Here is a 24,616-nt window from a genome sequence, read left to right as displayed (position 1 = left end):
ATTACCATTATAAAGTCTTTTTCAAGTAAAATATCCAAGTATGAGAGACTCTGTGGTATCTTTTATCTCAGGTTCACTAGGATACACAGTATCGACGTAGGAATGGAAATTATTATCATTGTTAATTGGCAATACGTTTATTGGAAATCTATATGTCTAGTTGAAGGCCACAGCAAGTGTTTTCTTTTTTTCACGTAGAAGATTTTGCACAAATTCTGCTTCATATGAATATAAAAATAGGTCTGCTAATAACCAGACATAATTGCTACCAATTATATACCTGGTCTGGTCTTTAAAAACCAATAAGATATTGTCAATCAGAAACTCAAGTATCTCTTTTATATCAACTTCAGAGTACTTGTATTTTCAATCAGAATGTGTTTTAACAAAAAAAAATTGCAAATGTCCAATGACGAGGTAAGTAAATTTACGAGTTCCATTTTTATTGAAAAAGCAGCTGTCAAAGATATAAAAAAAATCATGGACATTAATTTATCGTGGGGAATGGTTGTCCATAAAGTTAAAAAGTCGTACATGTAACCTATTGAGCTGTTGATTTTGGTAAATTCTTGTGATTTTAATTGTCCAAAAGTTCCTTGGAATTTTTGAGTATCCACATCTGATTCGCACCACTTCTTGAATATACACTTAATCAATCTTCTAAGTGTTCACTTATCATTTTGAAGTTTTAAAGTTCAAATGCAAACTATAAATAATTTCTTTAATTCCCGATAAATGATGCATATTTAAGTTGATGTTGCGAACATTTCCTGTAAGTATCTCAACAGAATTTTAAGCAAAGAGTCAAGGAAATGATACACCCTCAAAATGAAAATTCACACAAAAAATCTCTATGCAGTAAGACCCAACACTCGCTCTTATTACTACAAAGTTGTAATTATAGTTGAATACCATGCACCACTGAATAGGAAATTGACCTATCTGCTGCCAAACTGTGTTTCTAAAATCAATACAGGACAATTTAACGCTCTGTTAACCTGGTGTGAGGCGAAAATGTTGCCTAAGAATCAAAATCACATCCGGTTTGGCTAAAGGATGACTGCACTTAAGATATAAGAGTTAGATCCCGATGTTTTGCGCAAAATAAAATTCCAAAGTTCATTAAATTTATGTTGTATGGGTATTAAACAATGTTCGCTTTTTGATTTGTTTGATAACTGCATTAATAAGATTGACCACGTTCTTTATTTCTATCTTTCTTTTATTTTTATCGACCTAGAATTGCACAAAAGCCTTCATTATTTGATCACCGAAGTTTTATGTAGAGGCCTGCAAGGTCTTCAAAAAGCATTACGAGGCCAGAGTATAAATCCTGATATTGATTCAAAATGTTTATTTTCTGTAACCATTAAAAATACACATTTGAGTATTTTTAAGAACTATTAATATAACATTAATTGGAAAGAGAAAAAAAACAGTAATATCTTTTTATTTTCTAAAATGATTGAGTAACATCAATAAACACTTATAATTACGAGATATTTGTTCGGTAGCCTTTTTTGTGGAATAAGTAAGAAAAATCATGTGATTAATAAAAGTTTATTTCTCAAGAAAATTATTTTTTTGTTTAGAGAATAATTTCATAATTCTGTCAAATAAAATATATTTCATTTAATAGATGTACATGTGTATAAATATTTGAAAATATCATAATGATTAGACTTGGTGAAAAGCTGAAATTTCTTAAGAAATATATTTTTTGCAGATTTATTTGCAATAAATATTCACTAAATCGTCTTCATATTAACTTATTCAATTGCAAATATAGAAAGGGTCTAGGTATATTCATCCTAATTATTTCACGATAATGGATGATATATACACACATATATATATATATATATATATATATATATATATATATATATATATATATATATATATATATATATACACCTATTTACTGGCTATGAGGAGAATAGCAAGTTTATCGTCCCCCAAGACAGCAAACTATTTCCCGAGGCGCAGCCGAGGGAAATAGTTTGCTGTCGAGGGGGACGATAAATTGCTATTCTCCTCGTAGCCAGTAAATAGGTGTTTTATTATATCGATGCTGACTTTACTTTTGTTACGTCATAATATATACATCGCAATCCATATAAAATCAGAAGTTTTCCGAGATGAAAAGCGAGGGAAATCGAATGCTGCCGTTGAATAGTTTGAGGACTATTCACCATGGGCCAATAGCACAAAAACTATTTCACGGTAGAGACTCTTTAGAAAAAATAGCATGTTTATTCGTCTTATTTTTATATAGAAAAAATACACAGAGGTATAATGAATATATATAATACAAGCAACTTCAAAACAAACATCAGTTGCAGACAAAGGTGTTCATTAATCTTCATGTGACAGATAAAGATAAGCCTCTAAATTTTCTGCAGCAGGCTAGATATTTAATCCCAAGGGATTAATTGTACTAAAACAAAAAAAAAAAAACAAAAAAAAAAAAAAAAAACAAAAACAAAAAAAAAAAAAAAAAAAAAAAAAAACAAAATAAATAATTTAAAAAAAAAAGTAATCATGAAAATAATATCTTAATATAAATCTTGATTTAAGAATTCAATAGCATTATCATAAATCATTGTGTACAGTATTTTAACCAAAATAAAGTATGAACATTATTTTGGCTGCATTTCATTTCCAGAATACTGGGTAATTATTACTTATCATTTCCGACAGTTTTTTTTTTGTTTCCATTTCCGACAGTTTTCAAATACATATGTAGTACCTAAAGTTTACGTATAAAAATTTAAAGAAATAAATCATAAATATATCATTGAAATAAGATTTTGTTATCATATCAGTGAATTGGACATAAGTATGGTGCTGTCACTGACATTTAATTTAGTGCACATTAAATGTGGTAAAAAAGTTTTATGCTCATTAAACCTTTTTTTACTAGACTTAAGTGCTGCATGTATATATGCATATGTGTATAGAGATTTTTGTTTTATGTTCTATCAATATTTTTGTATAAAAACATTTAAAATTCCAATTTCTTTTACTTAGAAAACATTGAATTGCAGCACAGGTAAATTCCGGAAATGAAAAGAAAATTATGTCGGACGTGAAAACAAAAAAAATGGAATTGAAATTAAAAAAAAATGTCGGAAATGCTATGCACATTTCCGGAAATAAAATGCACAGATTATTTTAAATCAATATTTCAGAGAATGTATACATAATTCAAAATTGACCTTTTTTTAGCAAACCATACACTACCTACACTTTTGCCTCAAGGACAGAATTAATCCCATAGAAGAAAATATTTTAAGCCAAAGTTAAAGTGTTATCAATTACAAATCTGCATCAGAAATTTTTTTTCGAAAGCAACATAATACATGCAGGAATCGAAATTGTTAACTTGAGTTATATTGAGTAAGCAGGAAATTCAACATTTTGACAAACCATTTTTTAAAAAAAACATTTTCAACATTTTGATCTAATTTGATTCAGTAAGGAAGTTTCCATATTTCCTAAGCAGAGTTACTCATCATGATATGAGATACGTCTACAATATGATATTCAATTGTCAAATTAGAATTGTAAGTGTCTGAGCTTGACCCCAATACCTATCCAGAGGAAGCTCCTTGTCTTTGCACCTCAGGATAAATCTGTGACTTCACACTAGCCTACACATTAGCAAAAAGGAATATTTACCACTGAAAATGGAATCCATAAATAGAACCTCACAAATGTAAGTTTTCATGACAAGAATTTATTACACTAAAAACAATTCCTAAATCATATGAATCAGTGATATCAGTGGAATTTGTTTACAGTAAAATGTTTTTTAACGTTTTACATCACTGAATTTAAAACATAATATATATCCTGGACACTTTTGGATATAAATTTCACTATTTAAAAGAAATAAATAATTTAATTGAGTTGAAAAATAAATGATTCAGTTGAGGAAGTATTATTTAATGATTTATGAATGTAAACATTTTCATTTATAATAATTATATTATAGTTTAACAAAAGTGAAATTCCACTTTAATCATTCTCAGGACTAAAGCCATACAACGCATGTCAGAGTCGGTGTTTGTGGGACTGAGCCACATAGTGGGGAACTCACACCTGGTGGCCATGAGGAGAGATGTTATGGATATCACAGAGAAGGTTGTTAATCAAGTGACAACAAATGATAATTTAAGAAATATGGTGAGTGGAAGTGACAGAGAAGGATTCAGACTAAAAGGATCAGATGTAGACGTTATGTACTGGCCCAATAATCACCGTGTGATCTGGGAATTATCTCAGTCTCAGTATTACAACACACACAGACAAACACTGATCCTCTGTGACTGTTCTGATAGTCCACCAGGATTTACTTTGTTATATTTACTGTCACCAAGTTTAAACAGATTTATCCGGAGAGCGTGTGTAAGAATGAAAACCAGATATTATATATCTAGTTCTAAACACAGACAGATCATTTTATCAGAGTCATTTCTACCTTTTTATACCGCTGAACATGGACCCTGTGTCAGCTCTACATTTGGAACAATAGAACTTGATGATGCCCACTGTTTTGTCAGTGAATTTTGGCCTCCATCTGCCTACCCATGGATAGATAGATGTCACTCATGGCCCAAGCCTCATGTTGTTAGTGATATAGTGAACAATGGATGTCACTTTGTAGCAATTGGACATAAGCTAGGAAATCATGAAGATCATGAATGGAGAATTTCTTTCTCCCAAGCAGAACAAAAACTTGTGTATGTAATGAATCACTGTCAATTCTTAACTTACGGCTTGCTTAAATTGATCTTAACAGAAATACTTAACAATGGAGTAGGTGACGATGATAAATTACTGTGTTCATATCACATGAAAACAGCAGTTTTCTGGGTGATTCAACAAAATACAATATCTTACTGGTGTCCACAAAATCTCCTTGGGGGTTTCTGGGTCTGTTTTAAACTCATCCTCAAATGGGTATATGAGGGGGTCTGTCCTAACTTTTTCATTCCAGGCAACAATATGTTTCTAAATAAAATAAATGGCGTCAAACAACATCAATTATTCATACGACTGTCAGAGTTGTATGCAAAGGGTTTAGCATTCCTGCTACATAGTCCCTCCATTAGGTCTTATATTATAGATGTCCTCTATAACCCCAGAAAATCCATCTGTACAAGTGATCATACTCTGATTTCTGAGGATGATTTTGATAGATATCTAGTTGATGAAATACTACGCCATTCTGTAATACCAGGCAAATTGAACAAACAAAGCTGCATTAGATATCTACATACAATAGAACAGATGATAGGTTCACCCCTCCTGACACAGTATCAAGTCATCATACTCGAGAAAATGACTGCTATGAACCTTCAGTACACAGCTTTTATATTACATATAGAAACTCACACATCTGACAACAAACTGAGTTATAGAGCTGACAAAATGTCCTGTCACATGCTGAAATTAGCAGCCAAGTTTGGTTGTATTACAGATTTGCTGTACATAGCAATGTATTATTACAAGACATTTAAATATGTGGAAGTTTTAAATATTATAGAGATGATCAAGGTCAAGTTAGCACAGCCATATGTGATGTATAGGTAAAGACCATACAGAGGGGTATATTGAGGCTGTAGGGGGACAGTCCTGGTCTACAAAGATGAGACAGGCTGTAGTATGGAATATCAGACTTCACAATAGAGTCCATTACATCAGTGAACTGATACCTGAACAAAAGTATGCTCTACAAAAAGACTGGCCTGTATTAGAAATCCCACCTTTGATACTGTTATACATGCTAGAGATCTTGTGCTACAGACATGTAGACACAATGCGAGCACAAACAGCTCTAGATAATCTACAGACCCTAGTTCACTATGATCAGGGACAGCATATACCTTTAATTGAAAAAGACATATCGTGGCAGATTCTGGGGATCTGTCAACAGGTGACAGGGAACCTCCAGTCTGCTCTATACTCATACCAACAATCTCTCATACAAATACCATACCACAACATACAGACAGCTACAGAAATGAGAATACAGAGAGTTTGCCATGGAATGGATTCCCTAAATTAATTAAATGTCAGGTGATATTTATAAAAATTCACCTGATAGAGATTTATCATTTATATATCCTCTTCCGATTTCATGTTTTCTTTTCTGTCTGTTTTATTACATGTATTATAAAGCTAATCACTAGTCTATAATAAACTAAAAGAGGCACCATTGCTTATCATAATTACAGTCAAACCTGTATTAAGCAGTCAACTACGAGATCCATCAAAAGTGACCTTTATAGAGAGATGAATTTTGGATGGAGGTTAATCTATTTAAAGAAATTTATATTCAAAGATGCCAGTTGATTTGTATTTCACTACAAAAATTAAGAAAGTTAGGTATTAGACATTAGTGATCTCACTTTTTTTATCATTCCGCATGTCTTTTGTGGATGAATTCAAACAAAATTCAATGAATCCCAGAAAATTAATCAAATATAAATAAAAGTAATACAAAAAATATTTGTATATTATATCTTATAAGGTAAATGCATTATCCACCATCAAAGCAACATTTTTTTTCTTTTGTAAGGAATGAATATTTTATGTAATGAAGAAAATCAATCAAATATTATTTTATCTAAACTTGATTTGTAAAATTAACTTCTGTATATATATATATATATATATATATATATATATATATATATATATATATATATATATATATATATATATATATATATATATATATATATATATTCAAATCCATTATATGAATTGTTGTATAATAAACAGACAAGTCACTATCAGACGTACTCAGTCTCAGTTGATCAAGGATATGCGAAATTAAATTCCATAAAACTTTATGATTAATTTAATCTCGTATCAACCCGTATTATACAACCCAATAGATGTTTTAAAATGATACCTTATTACTTATATTTACATTTGTGACATTCATGCTTTAAATTTGCCTGATTGTGACTTTTAACGTGTGAAATGCATTATTTTGCAAACTCAACGGCATGTATATAATCCACTGAACGCACGTCGACCCTTAATAACATCACAGAGAAATTATGTCGAACGTTTATCCAAACGCAGATCTGTGACTGCGAGGGTTTGGGTTGTACCCCTGCTGAACTTACAGAAATAAAAAGAAGAACTTTAGAATTTTAACAAAATTTAATAACAAAATTAAAGAACAAAATAAACAAAAATTTTAACAAAGAAAATTAACCAAAAATGTACAAAATAAAATAAATTGAAAATGTCTTTGTTAATGGTCCTGGTCCACGTCAGTCGGTGCGCATGTCCCTTTAGTATGAATTGGTCCCGTTTGCCCTGGTCCTTCCTTAGGTGCGGAAATCCTTTAGGAATAAACTTTTTCCAGTTTCCTTTTTGTATGGCTGCATGGAACAATGTTAATTGAAAAGGGGCTGCGTTGTACACTGGGTTTCCTCTCGGGTTCCAGAGACAATGGTCCGACACTAGGCTCAACACTTTGAAATGTTTTTCAATAAAACTAAATATTCAAAATTATTTCCAAATTCACAATTCATATAATGACTTTAAATCATGTACTAAAATGTTTAACTTGGGTCACCGCCCAGTGATATAACTCACAAAACTGGTTTTAGAGATGTATCGTATGGGCCCCCATAGTTCGCTCACACGCTACGGTCTCTGTCACACACCATAACATGGAAATGGTTACTCTCTAATAAAGAATTTCCGTACGACAGTTTACATACTCTGTAACATTCTGTAGAGAGACTTTAGTGCATGAAAATAAGGCACAAGACCCACGTGGTTTGCGATGGACAGGCCCCTGGTAGCACTAGACGAACACGTCTATCAGCTGATGTTTTTCCAGGTTACCCAGAGCACGCTTTAAAGTACAAAGAGGGGCTCCCCACGGGGCTGCTATGTTAACATGGTAACTAAAAGAATTTAGGGGCTCCCCACCGGATTATTTTACAAATTACTGCAAGGGTGAACCAAGGGTTTTTATTTACAATATAATGAAGATTTTCAGTTTGTTACATACCTCCTCCTTTTAGGACTAAAGACCATTTAGTCCGACCAAACCTACAAACTGAAAATTAAGATAAACAAACTCAGACTATATACAACACAGCTTTATATATATAATATACCTGCAAAAAAAGAAAAATCAGATAATTACTCGCCCACAACATCTGACCATAACCTTGAAAGTGAGTCTGCTACTGTATTCTGTGTACCACGAATATACCTAATCGAGAACACAAACTCTTGCAAAAGAAGACTCCAACGTAACAAACGTTGATTTGATAATTTTGACCTTTGTAACCATTGCAAAGGTACATGATCACTATCAATTTTGAATGGTTTACCTTCTAAATAGACTTTGAGGCTCTGGACTGCCCACACATTAGCGAAGCACTCTTTTTCTACTACAGCATAATTTCTCTCCGCAGGACTGAATTTTTTGCTAAGAAAACAAATCGTATGCTTACCATCTTCAAACTCCTGCTCTAGCATCGCACCTGCCCCGTATGCACTTGCATCTGTGCGAAAAATGAATGATCTACTGAAATCTGGACTTCGAAGAAATGGTTCTGATAGTAACTTACATTTTAGTTCTTGGAAAGAGTGATCAAGTTCGCGTGTCCATTTGAGTTTGCAAGGCGTTTTCTTGCTCGTCAGGTCTAGATCTGTAAGCGGAAGTGTTAAAGTGGCAAAATTTGGAATAAACTTCCGGTAAAAGCCAATCATTCCTCAAAATGACTTTACCCTTTTCTTGGTTGTTGGAATGGGAAACTTCTGAATGGATTCTACTTTTAACATCATTGGCTTGATTTTTCCATTTTCTACAGTGTGACCGAGAAAAGAAAGTTCATTGAAACCAAACTCACATTTAGTTGGTCGAACTGCTAAGTTCAGGTGCTCAATGTGTTCTGTCCAGCTGTTGCTATAGATGCATCATCAATAAAAGCCTCTGTAAAATCTTCCAGCCCTGTAAGAACTTTAGTTACCAGTCTAACAAAAGTGGTTGGTGCATTCACCATCACGAATGGCATGACTGTAAAACTGAAATGTCCAAATGGAGTTACAAATGCACTTTTTCGTTTTGCATCCTCGTCTTATGGAACTTGCCAATAACCTTTTGTCAAGTTCAATTGCATATGAATTTTGCTTTACTGATCTTTATCAAAATGTCATCTATTCGGGCCATTGGTCTTGGGTCGAATACAGTTACCTTATTCAACTCCCGGAAGTCGACGCAGAATCTCAACGATTTGTCATTCTTCTTAATGAGGACGACTCGTGTTGAATACGGACTGTCCGTTTCTTCAATGATACCAAGATCCATCATTTGCTGTAACTCTCGCTTCACTTGATCTTGTAAGGCATACGGATTCGGATATTGTTTCATATGGATAGGCACATCTATAGACGTTTTCACCGAGTGTTTCGTCGAAGGCGTTTTTTTGGGAAACATCTGTAAAAATATCACAAAATTCTTGCACTAACCTCTGAATCCGATCCCTTTGCTCTTTTGAATATAGTACGTCGGCTGACTATTCTGTCCGTTGAAGGACCGGGACTTTATCCGACACCACACCGTCTTCTATTTGAACATCATTTCAAGATAAACTGGAAATAACATTCAAGCATGCCATTATTTCAGACTTACTGTTTTCCTCCAACTCTCTCTCAAACCATTCCTTCAGCATTTTGATGTGATAAACAGTCTCTTTATTTTTGGACAGTTTGACCTTGAAATCAACGGGACTTACCTTTTCTGTCACCTCATTCGGACCCTTCTTCTGCGCCAATAATTTCGAATTACTTATAGGCAATAACACTAAAACTTTCTGACCTACTTCAAAATTCCTACTCCTGGCCTTTTTTGCGTTATATATCTTCTGTTTCTTCTTTGCCTGGGATTCTACTTCTGTTACCAACTTACGTACCGTCTCCATTCGTTCCCGTGTCTCCATGAGAAAACCAAGGACTGATGCCTGTTACTCAGTTGGTTCTTCCCACTGCTCCTTTAAGATGTCTAGTGGACCCCTGACATGTCTGGCATAAAGAAGTTCAAACGGAGTAAAACCTGTCGTTTTATTCGGGACATCTCTGTTGGCAAAAAGTACCTATGGTAAATGAACATCCCATTTTAATGGCTCTACAACTGCATATGCTTTCAACATTTGTTTAAATCGTTCTACTAGCCGTTAGCATGAGGATGATAAGGAGTAGTTGACAGTTTACGAACTTTTAGCATTTTGCGCAGGTTTGATATAAGTGATGACATAAAATTTGTTCCCTGGTCTGATAAAATTTCTTTAGGAAAGCCTACTCTTGAGAACGTTTCCATAAGCAATTTTCCCATGCTTATGATAAAAAAAATATGGATATTAAAGAATGAGTATTTGTTTAACTGAGATACTTAGTTACAAAATTAAATCTTACCTATTGACAACTGCATTTCCGTTTCTTGTGTTATAATTTCCTTTAATTTTCTTGGAATTTGAACAACAATCCATTCTTTAGACATTCTGCAGCATTTGTGACTAATGATTCTAGGCAAACGGTAGGTATTATAAATGTGTAAAAGAGCAATGACTGAAATGTCTCTTTAGATTTTGAATGTGTTCGTGTATTTGCTTAGGGTACATTCTTTTTCAGTATAACAAAAATGTCTTTACATCTGTTATATAAAATCAATATGCCGTGCCAACTTATCCAAGAACTAGATATCATATATTGTTTTAACGATGTTTGTGATAGCTATAAAAGCACATGATCTTTAATGTAGAGAGAATTAAAAAAGAATTCTGAAGTACATTTACCTTTATAACTTTCTTAACTGGCACCCATAGGATAACCTATAATGTGCAGGTAAGAGTAAATGTCTAAAGAAAATTTTCGGGTCACCAAGTTAATGATATTATATACTGAAAGGAGAAAAAAAAACGCTGGGTAAACTTTCGAGGTGAAAAATTTATTTGTCTTTTAATTTTTTTTTCATTACTCCTTTCTTACTTTTAAAATCATCTTCCAAAACGATATAACCAAAATCCCATTTGATTTTGTCTAATAATTCATGAGTTATTGAAGCTCATCTGAGGATACCCCCAAAAGTAAAAATAGAAAACTCTCTTTATCCTCAATTTCTCTCCCGTGCATCTGTCAGAGCCTTATTTCTCCTTTGCATGGAATTCATCAGAGTGTTTATCTTTTAAACTCTATTTATATTGGGCATCGGTAACCACGCCAAAAAATTAGTCAAACGACGCGCGCATGCGCCTTTGCATGGAATTCATCAGAGTGTTTATCTATTAAACTCTATTTATATTGGGCATCGGTATCCACGCCAAAAAATTAGTCAAACGACGCGTGCATGCGCCAGAGAGAGGAACACAACAGTAAGTTGACCGGCTCAAAAAACCAAATTGCGGAATTGTTTTCTTTCATTTTTCGTGTGAATGTAATGATTATCATAGTCTACTGTATACATGTAAATGGCGGTTTTTATGGTAGTAAGGTGGCTATTTATGAGATGGCAGGACGAATAAACCGCCCGTAACATGACTCTGTTTCGCGTTAATGTCATCGTCACGATTGATTGAAAACCATTCCAGGCCTTCTCCGACAACGGGTAACAAGTTTTATGGGGATATTTACAAGAAACTGCTCAGTTACCTGTTGTTGTAATTTTCATTAAATAGGCAATTCGAAAACAAGACTCAACGGGACTTCCGTAAACTGTACCAAGATTGCAAGAAATTCATATCGTCTCTAACTATTGAAAAACGATGTGTATACCTCAGGTACATCAAATGATGCAACAAGATTTGTTGACAAACTCGCCATCATCAAATTGCACGTGTTTTGGACTTTTTTAGCGTTGTCCCTACGTGACGTCATACAGTTCACGGTTGATTAATTCTGAGCGCTGATTTTGGTGCATAGTGACTAAATTTCACATCTGACCAATTTTCGTAATTTTCGGTCATGCAGTCAAACAGCTTTCAAAATTTATGCTACCCTACGTTGCTTTTTCCCTTCAGTATTCATGTTAAGCTTGCAATTTACATAGACAAAAAACATATATATATATATATATATATATATATATATATATATATATATATATATATATATATATATATATATATATATATATATATTAATATATACTATATTTCCCTTTCTAATTTTTTTTTCTCTATAATAACCCTTTAATTCTGCCGGAATACAAATTAGGCAGGTCGATAGGTCAGCAGCTAAGGAGGCCTAATTCGCAGCACAGTTAAGGTTACAAAAAGGAGGTGGAGCCTAATTTGTACGGGAAAACTTGACTATGACATCATACACAATATACGTCATACAACATTTCTTTAAAATACCACAGAATGTCTTTATCTGCTTATTTAACCAGTAAGAAATCATCAAACTAGATTCAAGCTTACTACAGCGTGTTATTTTGTCGTTAGTTAAAACCCACATAACAAGTAATAAACAAGTCACTGATCGCAATACACTTGTCAATATGACGTCATTTCTTACAACGTGACGTAGTTTGTATGCAGTGAGAGACAAATCAAGTGATATTTTCGCAACAAAATATATTTATTATAATTAAATAAAATATTATTTGCAGATATTTTTTGGGCTAATAACTTGAATTTTATGTCTTCTTCACTATTTTATTATCATATTTTTGTACATTACATATTTAATTGACACTGCCGTATATTTGTATGCAAGTACATGGGAGGGTAACATGGGGGTCTTAATAAATCGATCTAGTGCAAGGACATACACTCTATGGATCAAAGTAAGCTTTCACATTTTAACTATAGAATTATTAAAGCCGCTTGGTCCGATTCTAATCGCTAAAAATACATATTCGATTTTCTTCTTGAAAAATAATTGTTCATAAATTGTTTCAACTTTTGTCAAATTATATCCCCTAAGTCCTTTTCTTTTAAAAAATATCAAAATTTAAAAATTAAAAAAATTATTTTTGTTAGGTCACACAAAAAATAATCCTATGTTGATCATTGTTGATATAGCGTGAAATCACCTTCGAAAAATTAAATTTATTGCTTACATGTTTATCTCATGAAGAACACACCCGAACATTTTTTTGCACAACAAAGTACATATATTACCTGTACAAGGACAATATTTTAGCTCCTTTAAAAAATCATTAAAATAATCTGATTTTCCTTTAAGTTTATTCTTTAAATATGCATATTTATATAAAAATTACTATGGATTATATTATCATCCATTAATTTCTTAATTTGAAAAGGTGTATTATGACTAAGGCTTCTAATAATAAAGAAAAAAGAATACTCGGGTTTGAATTACCATCATTATTAGGTATATCCGATAAACTTATTATTTTTCAAAATTGGCTTCACAACAGATCTTAACTTCCGTCAGGAACTACTGTTTGTCAAAAAGGTTTTTGATCTGCGTTTTCCATGTAAGGATTATTGTAATAAACTATTAAATCAATCTTATAATTTATTTTTATATATTATCTATGTAATGACGTACTTTTATTGAGTAGGATACTGAGTAATATGTGCCTGTTTCGGGTTAAGCGGCTTTAAGGTATCTGAAAAGTGCTGCGATCCTGATGAAATCGTAATAACAATTTAATTATATCAATATTTCATACCGCTGACCAGCAAAAAATATAGCATTCTGTCATACAAGTATAATTTTAACAATGAAATTGCAGAATTTAGACGGGATCGCAGCACGTTTTAGAAACTACAATGCGTGTTGAAAATATTTATATACTAAACTTGGAAATTTAACTTGGTTATGCCCTTGCACTAGTGATATTTATATGTAACATCTATACTTCAAGTCAATGTGCTAAAATCGCGTGACTGCCGAATCACTGTCTAGTTTTGAGAGTATGCCAGGGACATCAACAATAGTGGGAAACATGGGATAATTTAAGCATATCGGGCTTCGCCCGTTATACAAATTATCTCATGTTTCCCACTTTTGTTGATGCCCTGGCATACTCTCAAAACTAGACAGTGATTCCTTAAATAATACAGGAACCAGACTTGGAAGTCCACATTAATTATGTTAATTAAGAGAAGGTATAAAACGGTCCTCTTAAACATGAAAAGTTTGATTAGCTGTCATTAAGGACTAACAATTTCCTGTCAACCAGTCACTTCCGCCCAGCATTCAAATTTATTATTGTCTTAATGCTGATAAGGTCATTGTATCCTCTGTAAATCATAAACTTAATGAGACAAAAAGAGAAAGCTTACGACAGAAAAGTTGACGTTATCCTGTTTATCTTAAAGTGTTGCATTTTATCTATAAAATTTCAAAACATCAAGCTGATGTGTCAGACTCACTGGTAAATTTCTAAAGTTCACTTTGATCATAATTATCAGCATATGAATGAAAAAAGTTATTGTCAATTGATTAATCGTTGTTGTTGAATCAAAATGTTAACGTGAAGGCAAAAGAACAAAAGTCAGAAAGCACAATATACGGCCTGTGGATTTCTAAAAAAAATATATCATCGTTTTCTTCAAAACTAGTTGTGGTTTCCGTATCAACTTGACTTCGTCAATGCAGGGGTTGGTAGATCTAGTCAAACCGGACGTTGACATTTTGTTCTTAGTTTAATAAAAAACATAAAAAAGTAGAAATGTATTCATTTTAGTCTGTGTTTTCTACATCTGCATGTCTGTTGTGGACCATTGTTTAACAGAAGCCTTCCACAGTAGCCAGGTTATATAACCAGAATAGGTTTATTTGCTTTGTTTTTTTTTTTTTTGCAACAATTGACAAGTCGTCAATTTTTTTTTCTTGTGACGTCACAATGTGCAGAAAATGACGTCACAGTTTTTAGGGAACTTTAATATTTTTCGTACTCGTAATGGTTGTAGATCAATTACTCTAGATGTTCAAAAAATTTCTGAAATATGTAATGCTGAAAATTTAAATTTATAAATTTAAAATTATTAATATTTAAAGTGTATGGGCTTACATGTACTCAGTATATTCTATATGTAAAATAATCATTAACACGCATCGGGTAAATAGCGAGCGATTAACTTGTAAATGTCTACAATAGCATAGCTAAATACAGATAATTTGTAGATGTTTCTGAATCTTTTTATGGGTATATTCTGCTCAGACGTTGATTTTTTCATTTAGTCTGAATATCAAAAGGTAGACAGCATGTTCCGGAGAGAGCGCGCAGGGGTGAGAGAAGGGGTACTAATATTTCAATATGAAGATTATGCTTTTTAAAAATAATTCTTAGCAAAAGACCCAATATATTCATCTAATCGTGATTTTCAAGTATGTCAGCCCAAGTCTGTAGCCTCGTTTTCCATGTGTATGCTTTCGGGCTCGGGGATGTCTTCTACTGACAAACAAAATAAGCATCCTGTTAAAAAGGCAACACATGTAATAGGAATACTGTAAAATTTACCCAGCCTTTACATAAATAATAAATGTTTCAATTTATAATCAGAATAATCTCAAAAAAGACGAATTGTTTCTGTTCTGTGTTTAATGTATAATGAAATGTTAAAAAGAGTAGTTTCCGACATCGCTCATCATAGGATGTATTCACTTTGACAAAAAATGACTTATAGGAGAGAACAATTTCCCGAAAAAAGTGACATCTGGAAAATAATTTTCTCCTAAAAGTTTTTCAGGGCAGGCCTGTCCCTAATTAAATCGTGATATTTCGATAAATTGGGATGTACGGGATAATTAAAAAAAAAATTAGGGGCACCGTGCCCTAGTGCTGAATTCACAAAAACACACACCCTCACATACACAAAATGAGGACACCTGATTTTAGCGGCCCTGGATCTGCCTCTGATTAAGAGGCGTTCATGTATTAGAAGTTTGCTAATGCTGCTTCCGGAAGTATTCATTCAACGAAGCAGAGGTATTACTCAAAAATACACAAGGTACGAAAATATTTGAAAATGTTGAAAAGTAGAAAGATGACAGAGAAAAATGAAACTTCATAACCCTGTCTATATACTGCATGACTGTCAATAAACACACTGTATAGATTATTCAATTCAATCCATTTATTATTTCTTCTTAAAACTCTGCAATTGATGATCGAGATAACATTTTGTTATAACATGAGGATGATTACTTTGACGAAAAGAATATCTTCACAAGTCAATGCGTAAAATTCTTTAGAGGTCTTCTTTGTTGGAGAATGCGTATGGAATACCGGGACTGTCTTACATATGAGGAATAAACATTATACTCAGTGTTCTATACGCTATATGAGGTTCTATTATTATTTTAACATTTAACCCCTCCAACCCCCGATTGCTACGTTCATATACTTGGCTTTATATATACAGGTTGACTAAAATATCGAATGCATAAAGAAATATCAAATGCATAAAGTTTGTGTAAATTATTAATGAAATTATTTTTTTTTACATTACATTATCAAAGTGAAACAATGAAACGTTACAATGTATCTAATTATTTACGTGTACTGCAATAAGCACACGGGAGCTGGACGGACACGCTGTCATTTTAAATTGTATATATACCTAGGCCTATAAAGCTTGTTTATCTCTTCCCTTATATATGGCTGATGGCCGAAGTCAAACTCTATTTCAATATTTTCTTTTTAAAGATAAAATATTCACTTGTTTAAGGGGCAGTATTGTTTAAAAACCACATATAGAAACTTCATGTTTCAATTATATCAATCATTTTCTTTATATCCCGTGGCGTCGAATTCAATATATCCTCTAGCTCCTGCAGTGGCACCACCCACTGCATAGCTCACGCCTCCATCCTCTGGAATCACTACGGTTATATTTTTAAACCATTCGTATCTAGCGGCATCCTGAATCATTTTCATAATGCTGTAGCCTCCAATTAGAAAAATACATTTAATTTCTAACCTTTCAAATTCATCTGTGCTCTTATCAATTACAGCCTTTACTGCCTCTTTCAATTCCTTAAAGAAAGTTTTCATCAGACTCCATTTCAACACTATTATGATTGTGTTATGATTTTCGTCGATTTCAATATCCCTTTTCTTTGCTATTTTCTCAAAGTTTTTCTTAAAGATATGACTTGGAAACGAAAACTCAAATGTTGTTTCATCATTTTTACACATTCTTATCCTCTCGTGAAGATTTTCATATTGATTAATCACTCTCACTTTATTTTGCTGATTTATGTACTCTCTCTCAATCATTTCCTGACAAAGAGTCCAAACGTGATCCTCCGGCAGTGCTTTTTTCCAATCCCTTCTTATTGTACCTCCAACGTTGTGTTTGTCCAATTGTTTTTTATCTCGGTAATGTAGAAAAGACAAGTGACAGGAACCTGAAACACATTGGATCAATTGAAACAAATCTTTGCTTAGCCTAAAAAACAAGATGTGATTATAAAACATTGATGCACCCGTATGGCAAATTAGCGAAGATGAAACTTTAATTGGTACCCAAAGTAGGGTATTCTCACTGGAAAACAATTGTAATACATTGTAATATATAGGCTAAGGTTCAAGTTTTTTCATTTGTAAAGAAATTTCCTAATTTCAATATCTCTCTTACTCTATTCGCTTATAAAGAGTTGAAGGACATATACAGATTTTAAATCATAATTACTAGTGAGGAAAAAAACTCAGATGACAAAGTCCATCTTTATACTATCGTCGTGTAGTTGAAATATTACAATTAATTTAACTGATGAGATAGGTATTTTCAGTTTTAGATTTAATTAATTAATATAATTCATTTTATCACTTACCAAATCCCACATTTAAGACGGCATAGTGCTTTTTTATAATTTTTAGATTGTCGATGTTGAAATTCAAACAGTGGGTCGCTGCCCCCGCTTCTCGAATATACTGTGAAACAGTTATTACCTTTTGCATAAAGGCAACTTTTTCCTGTCCCTTTTCCCATTTTAATGAAGCCTGCATTATAAGCAAAAATGTTCTTTTAAAAGTTTTGTGTAACATAATATAATAATGTTGCATCAAATATCCTATAATGTAATCATGTACCCTAGCTGTTTCCAAAAAATCATCTATCAAATCTTTAACAGGCTCTTCCCAATGAATTCCTGCCGAGAACACAACCCTGACGTCTTTCAAATCTCCCATCTTTACACAAACTTCATCTTCAATTCTTTTAATAACACCAAGTGTTGCAGCCGTAAATAGTTTGATGTATTCAAGCTCTGTTTCTGGGACCTTGAAATAGAAAAAAAGTTTTAAAGCATCAAAACTTATAAACTGAATATTTATTCTTATTAGTTGCATACTTATAATGCAAAAAAAAATCAAACAGTACAGATACCTTTTTCCAAAGGTCGTCTTTTTGAATTTCATTTACGTAGATATGATTCAGTAACTCGTCGGATTTCATATGAATGAATTCATTTGTTGCTCTTTCTCCAACCATTTTTATTTTGTTTGGTTTTTCGATAAGAACAGCAATTCTTTCCATGGGATGTGATGGTATTATTATCTGTGGATTACTAAGGTCTGTATGTGCTAGACCATAATATTTCTCCCCAATGTCTATTGCAATTATAAACAGATCTATAACGATAAAAGACATCGCAATGAGGTTTTTTAGGACACAAAATCTTTATTATCATCTTCCAGATATTATTGAAATTAAAGTCTATAAAAGCAATATTACATCCTAGATTTGATTTTTTAACAGGGGCCACAGTGCTCACTTGAGCAAATCAGGCTTGAATTTACTCCATCCCACCCCTGTCCAGGCGTTAATCATTTGAAGAAAGTAGAATCTACACTTCCTGAGGATGATTCCATATAAATATCACAATTCATAGCTTTGAAGTACTTGAAAAGAAAATTTTAAAAGGCTTCCCTATATATCCCTATGTAAAACTTGGGTCGGCCATTTTGGCCCCTCCCTAGCCCCGGGGGTCATGATTTGAGCAAACTTGAATCTACACTACCTGAGGATGATACCACATGAGTTTCATCTTTCCTGTCCTAGTGGTTCTTGAGAAGAAGATTAAAAAAAAAATTCTTATATATTCCTATGTAAAACTAGGGTCCGCCATTTTGGCCCCACCCTTACCCCGGGGGTCATGATTTGAACAAAATTGAATCTACACTACCTGAGGATGATTCCACATGAGTTTCATCTTTCCTGGTCCAGTGGTTCTGGAGAAGAAGATTTTAAAAGATTTTTCCTATATATCCCTATGTAAAACTTGGGTCGGCCATTTTGGCCCCATCCTTGCCCCAGGGGTCATGCTTTGAACAAACTTGAATCTACACTACCTGAGGATGATTCCACATGAGTTTCATCTTTCCTGTCCTAGTGGTTCTTGAGAAGAAGATTTTTAAAGATTTTTCTTATATATTCCTATGTAAAACTTGGGTCGGCCATTTTGGCCCCACCCTTGCCCCGGGGGTCATGATTTGAACAAATTTGAATCTACACTACCTGAGGATGCTTCCACCTCATTTTCATCTTTCCTGGTCCAGTGGTTCTGGAGAAGAAGATTTTTAAAGATTTTTCTTATATATTCCTATGTAAAACTTTGGTCGGCCATTTTGGCCCACCCTTGCCCCGGGGGTCATGCTTTGAACAAACTTGAATCTACACTACCTGAGGATGATTCCACATGAGTTTCATCTTTACTGGCCCAGCGGTTCTGGAGAAGAAGATTTTTTAAAAATGCCATAAATTTTTCACAAATTCATAATTATCTCCCCTTGGAAGGGGGCGTGGCCCTTCTTTTGAACAAACTTGATTCCCCTTCACCCAAAAATACTCTGTGCCAAGTTTGGTTGAAATTGGCCCAGTGGTTCTTGAGAAGAAGATGAAAATGTGAAAAGTTTACGCCGACGCCGACGACGCCGACGAAAACGACGACGACACACAACGGACAAATTTTGATCAAAAAAGCTCACTTGAGCCTTCGGCTCAGGTGAGCTAAAAATAAAATTTACAATAATATCAGGTTTACGTGACTTTAGCATTTTTTATCGTCAAACTTCCCTTCCTTGTGCAGCATTATACCTTCATCGACTGCATACAGAGTGTATATATCTCAGTTGATTCGATACGCAAGAGCATGCTCTACGTGGGAACTATTTCTAAAAGGAGGTAGATTGATTGCAGGCAAGTTCATTAAACAAGAGTGACAGCCGTCTCATTTAAAGTTATCAGTTTGTAAGTTCTATGGTCGATACAATGACCTTGTCAACAAATACAATTTATCATTGAGTCAAATGCTGACTGACGTTTTTCATCCTAATTGTTAGTCCATTATTTATACTCTCAATTTACGACGGATTTTTCCGTTATTTCACGGTGGGTGTGACCGTTCAGTAGGGGATGCTTACTCCTCCATAGCCTGATCCAACCTGTGATGTTTCGGAGGTCCTTTTTTGCTCTGCTCTTCTTTTGTATAGTTTCATGAACTTTGAGATTGAATATTGTTCGTTATTTCCATATCCTCCTTATATAGTTTCGGGCTATACAAGAAATTAGTATAGCTAGGGTTGGAAATGCACGTGGTGATTTCTTTTTATTCTAACAACTCATTATTATGTTATGTAATTGAAGCCTTCCAGCCTTCTATTATTTCTGTGGGAAAAGTGGACATATATCACTGGATTTCTGACATAAGACCAAGATTTGTGCAAATGGACACCAGGAAACTTGCAATGAATGTGTAGCCGATCATAGTCCCCAAAACAATTTCTTTTGACAACAAATGTCTGTTCCACTCTTAGTAGTTTATATTTTCTTAGCTTGTCCACGAACTTTACGGACACCTCTCGTATATAAAGAGAGGGCCCTTGAGAAGAATAGTGCATGCATCAACAGGATAAAAACCGTTATTTTCTTTAAATAGTCTGATCCGATTTATAGAAAAAAATACTTCTAACGGCAAATAATTATTATTTGGTCCAGCATTTTTTTTTTACCTAATTCGAGTATGCTGAATCCGAAACAATATGCTGGCCTCCATGAAAATGGCAATAAAGAGGTCAAATAGCGATTCAAAATGGCGGACATCCAATTTTTCTAATTTTTCTATTAATGTCGTTAAAAATGGAGAAGTAATGAGTGATTATCTTACTGAGATTAAAAAAAAAAACTATATAAAGAAAATATAATAAAATGCTAATATTATTTGTTTAACTCAGAAGTGTTCTATTGGAATTTTACCTAGTTGTACATCGCTCAATAAAATATTCACAAATCCTTTCTCCTATGTAAACGACATTAAGAAATAATTTGAAAAAAGGAATATCCGCCACTTTGAATCGACATTTTGACTTTAAACTTACAGCTGCACCATTATTCAACTGTAGAATAGTGAGATGTAGAGGAAAAAATACAAATCTGCAGTGTATGGATATTTGCAAATTTAAAATCCTAGACAAAGGACAATAAAGAAACAATAGACAAATAAATCAGAGAAAATTCGAATTAAGTAAAAAAACGGCTAAATTTTCTAAGTTAAACCAATAATGTTAGCATTTTATTATATTTTTTATAGTTTTACTACAGTCGGTAAGATATTCACTCATTACTTCTCCATTTTTAACGACATTAATAGAAAATTAGAAAAATTGGATGTCCGCCATTTTAAATCGCCATTTTGATTCTTTAACGCCTTTTCCATGAAGGCCAGCATATTGTTTCGGATTTAGCATACTCGAATTAGGTTAAAAAAAACTATGCTGGACCAAATTATAATTATTTGCCGTTAGAAGTTATTTCCAGCCTTCTTTTTATAAATCAGGACCAGACTAAAATAAAGTCTTGTAATAATAATAATAAAAGCGAGCGCAGCGAGCTCAATAGACTAACGCGTACGAACGGAGGAAATTCGGGTTTAAATCTGCATATTGTTCCAAGAAATTTTAATTTCACCGCGTAAAAAAATTCCAAACTCCCAATAATCCTCTGCGGTGCATAGCAACATGGTGACTAAAACATAGCAACAACTTACTTGAAAAAAAAATACAAACAACGATTTAATGCAATCTCCATGCCACAAAACGATCGTTTGTGTTCTAAGTCAACAGGACTTTTTATTGACGCCATACTTTCGTCACTTAAACGGCTCGGGTATTTCCGATTTGTCGGAAACTTCCGAAAAGTTCGGAATCTCGATCCCTTTGCCTGGGAAGTAATTTCTTTTTATTTATTTTTTTAAAATAAAGTGAGGATAGGCAGTGCAAGAAAAAGTATAATGGTTTTTGGTAGTAAATAACTGCGCTCGCCCCAACGGTCGCACCGAAGAACATATTAATAATAATTATAATACTAATAAGTCGAAATTTAAAAAAGATATAGTAATACAAAATCTTAAAAAAGAAATTGCACAATTTGTTTTCAACATTTACCTGTTTCTTTATTTTCACATTGGTTGTAGCTCATCATGCTCATGATATCTTTCTTTCTACGGCCATCTAAAAGAAATTTTGAACGTGCATCAAAAGATTAATCTATATAGTATTGTTTACGTTTTCAAGAGACCTGATGAAAATAGTTCAAAAGTAGAAATAAACTCTATCTAAAAATCTTTAAACTAATTAGACTTCGTATGGGAGATTTTTTGTTTTAAACAATGCCGTGTTTCGGTTGCAATCGATGTTTCAATGAAAAATTTGAAAAATATTCATATTCTATTTCTGCGTAATTTATCGACTTGAGTAAATATTTTTTGGCATATAAATATGTTGTTAATGTACTTGGATTTTTTAAGTGATGTAATTCTCTTCTCACAAATGTATAGTTGATATAGTAACATATATAAGATTTCTAGTTTAACACACCATGATATCATTTTAGGGAGTTTCTTTCTTTTTATTATATTTCTCAAACTGAATTGTTTAAACATTTAAATTGCCAAATATCCATAAAGAGATACAAAATGATACATAAATGATAAAATTGAAAAGTTCGATTATTTACAAAGTGAGAAAAATCTCATTTACTGATTTTTGTTCACATTGACGTCTTCTGTAGCTAAAAAGACTACAGTTTGTACGGAAAACCATACTTTTGAAATATATCTAAAACATCGATCTATGCAAACATGTACACAATTCTTTAAAGTATATTCAAAAAGTAAAGTTAAATTTAAAAACAAGATTGTTAAGTCTAGTGAACGATCCACCAATCTTAATCATTATTCCTTACAAAGGCATCAACTGTTGTAAAGAAGAAACTTCAGACTGAATTCTCTTTCTTTTTTAAATCAGATGTACGAACTCTCAAAGACACCTTTAAAAAAACTCAGAGATTTAAAGTCACATAATCCAGACTTTACAAGTTACTATATAGTATCAGCGCGTCACAGTTTTCTAAACTTTTTTAAAGATAAATACCCTTATTTACTGTAGCCTTCAATTCGATATTCAGATATATCGACTATGTTCATGATGTTTTATCAATAGTTATGATTTTCATATGTCGACAAGAGACTGATTTACAAAAAAAAAAAAAAAACAAACAAACAAAAAAAAAACTTGCTTTGGCCTTCAACTCGACATTTAGATATATCGACGACGAATTGTCAATTAATAATGATAATTTCCATTCCTACGTCGACACGATTTATCCTGGTGAGCTTAAGATAAAAGATACCACAGAGTCCGACACTTCTGCTTCATACTTGGATATTTTACTTGAAAAAGACACTAATGGTAATCTAACCACCAAGCTATATGATGAACATGATGACTTTAACTTTTCTATCGTCAACTTCCCTTACTTATGCAGCAATATACCTTCAACACCTGCATACGGAGTATTTATATCTCAGTTGATTCGATACGTAAGAGCATGCTCTACGTATGAACAATTTCTTAAACGAGGTAAGTTATTGACAAGCAAGTTGATGAAACAAGAATATCAACAGTCTCGTTTAAAGTCATCATTTCGTAAATTCTATGGTCGATACAATGACCTTGTCAGCAAATACAATTTATCATTGAATAAAATGCTGACTGACGTTTTTCATACCAATTGTTAGTCCATTATTTATACACTGAATTGACCACGGATTTTTTCCGTTATTTCCTGATTATGACAACGAGCACAGGGTGGGTGTGACCGGTCGGCAGGGGATGCTCACTCCTCCATGGCACTTGATCCCACCTCTGATGTTTCGGAGGTCCGTGTTTGCTCTGCTCTTATTTTGTATATTTGTTTAATGGACGTTGATATTGAATACTGTTCGTTATTTCCATATCCTTCTTACAGGAATGTCGTCTATGTCTTCAGAGCGTCCAGGGAGTTCGATTAAAAAATGCTAGAAGGTACGTATAATAGAGGGACCACTCATTTTCCTGCAAAATTGTCATTCTGTTTTTACAGTCCCCACGGGAGGTATTGTAAATTGTTTTTTTTAGACAGATTTTCAAATATTTTTTACCTTCATACTTAATCAAAGGCTTTTCTTCTGGTCTTCTCTTGCCTGTTTTTCCTTTTAAAGAAAAAAATTGCACTCAGAAACTAATCAGAGAGAGAGAGAGAGAGAGAGAGAGAGAGAGAGAGAGAGAGAGAGAGAGAGAGAGAGAGAAATAGCAAGAGAGAGAGAGAGT

The 24,616-nt window shown here is 33.2% G+C and overlaps 1 pseudogene; it reads left to right on the top strand.

Annotated features, from left to right (window-relative positions):
• Positions 1–3,692: 3,692 nt before the first annotated feature.
• On the top strand, positions 3,693–6,076 carry LOC134251485 (uncharacterized; annotated as a pseudogene).
• The last annotated feature ends 18,540 nt before the right edge of the window (positions 6,077–24,616 follow it).

The sequence above is a fragment of the Saccostrea cucullata genome, unplaced genomic scaffold, assembly GCF_032062105.1.
Source record: "Saccostrea cucullata isolate Sc308-1 unplaced genomic scaffold, CSIRO_AGI_Scuc_v1 ctg1633, whole genome shotgun sequence".
NCBI classification, from domain to species: Eukaryota; Metazoa; Mollusca; class Bivalvia; order Ostreida; family Ostreidae; genus Saccostrea; species Saccostrea cuccullata.
Note: the sequence above shows the minus strand (reverse complement) of the source record. Positions and strands in the feature narration are given on the sequence as shown.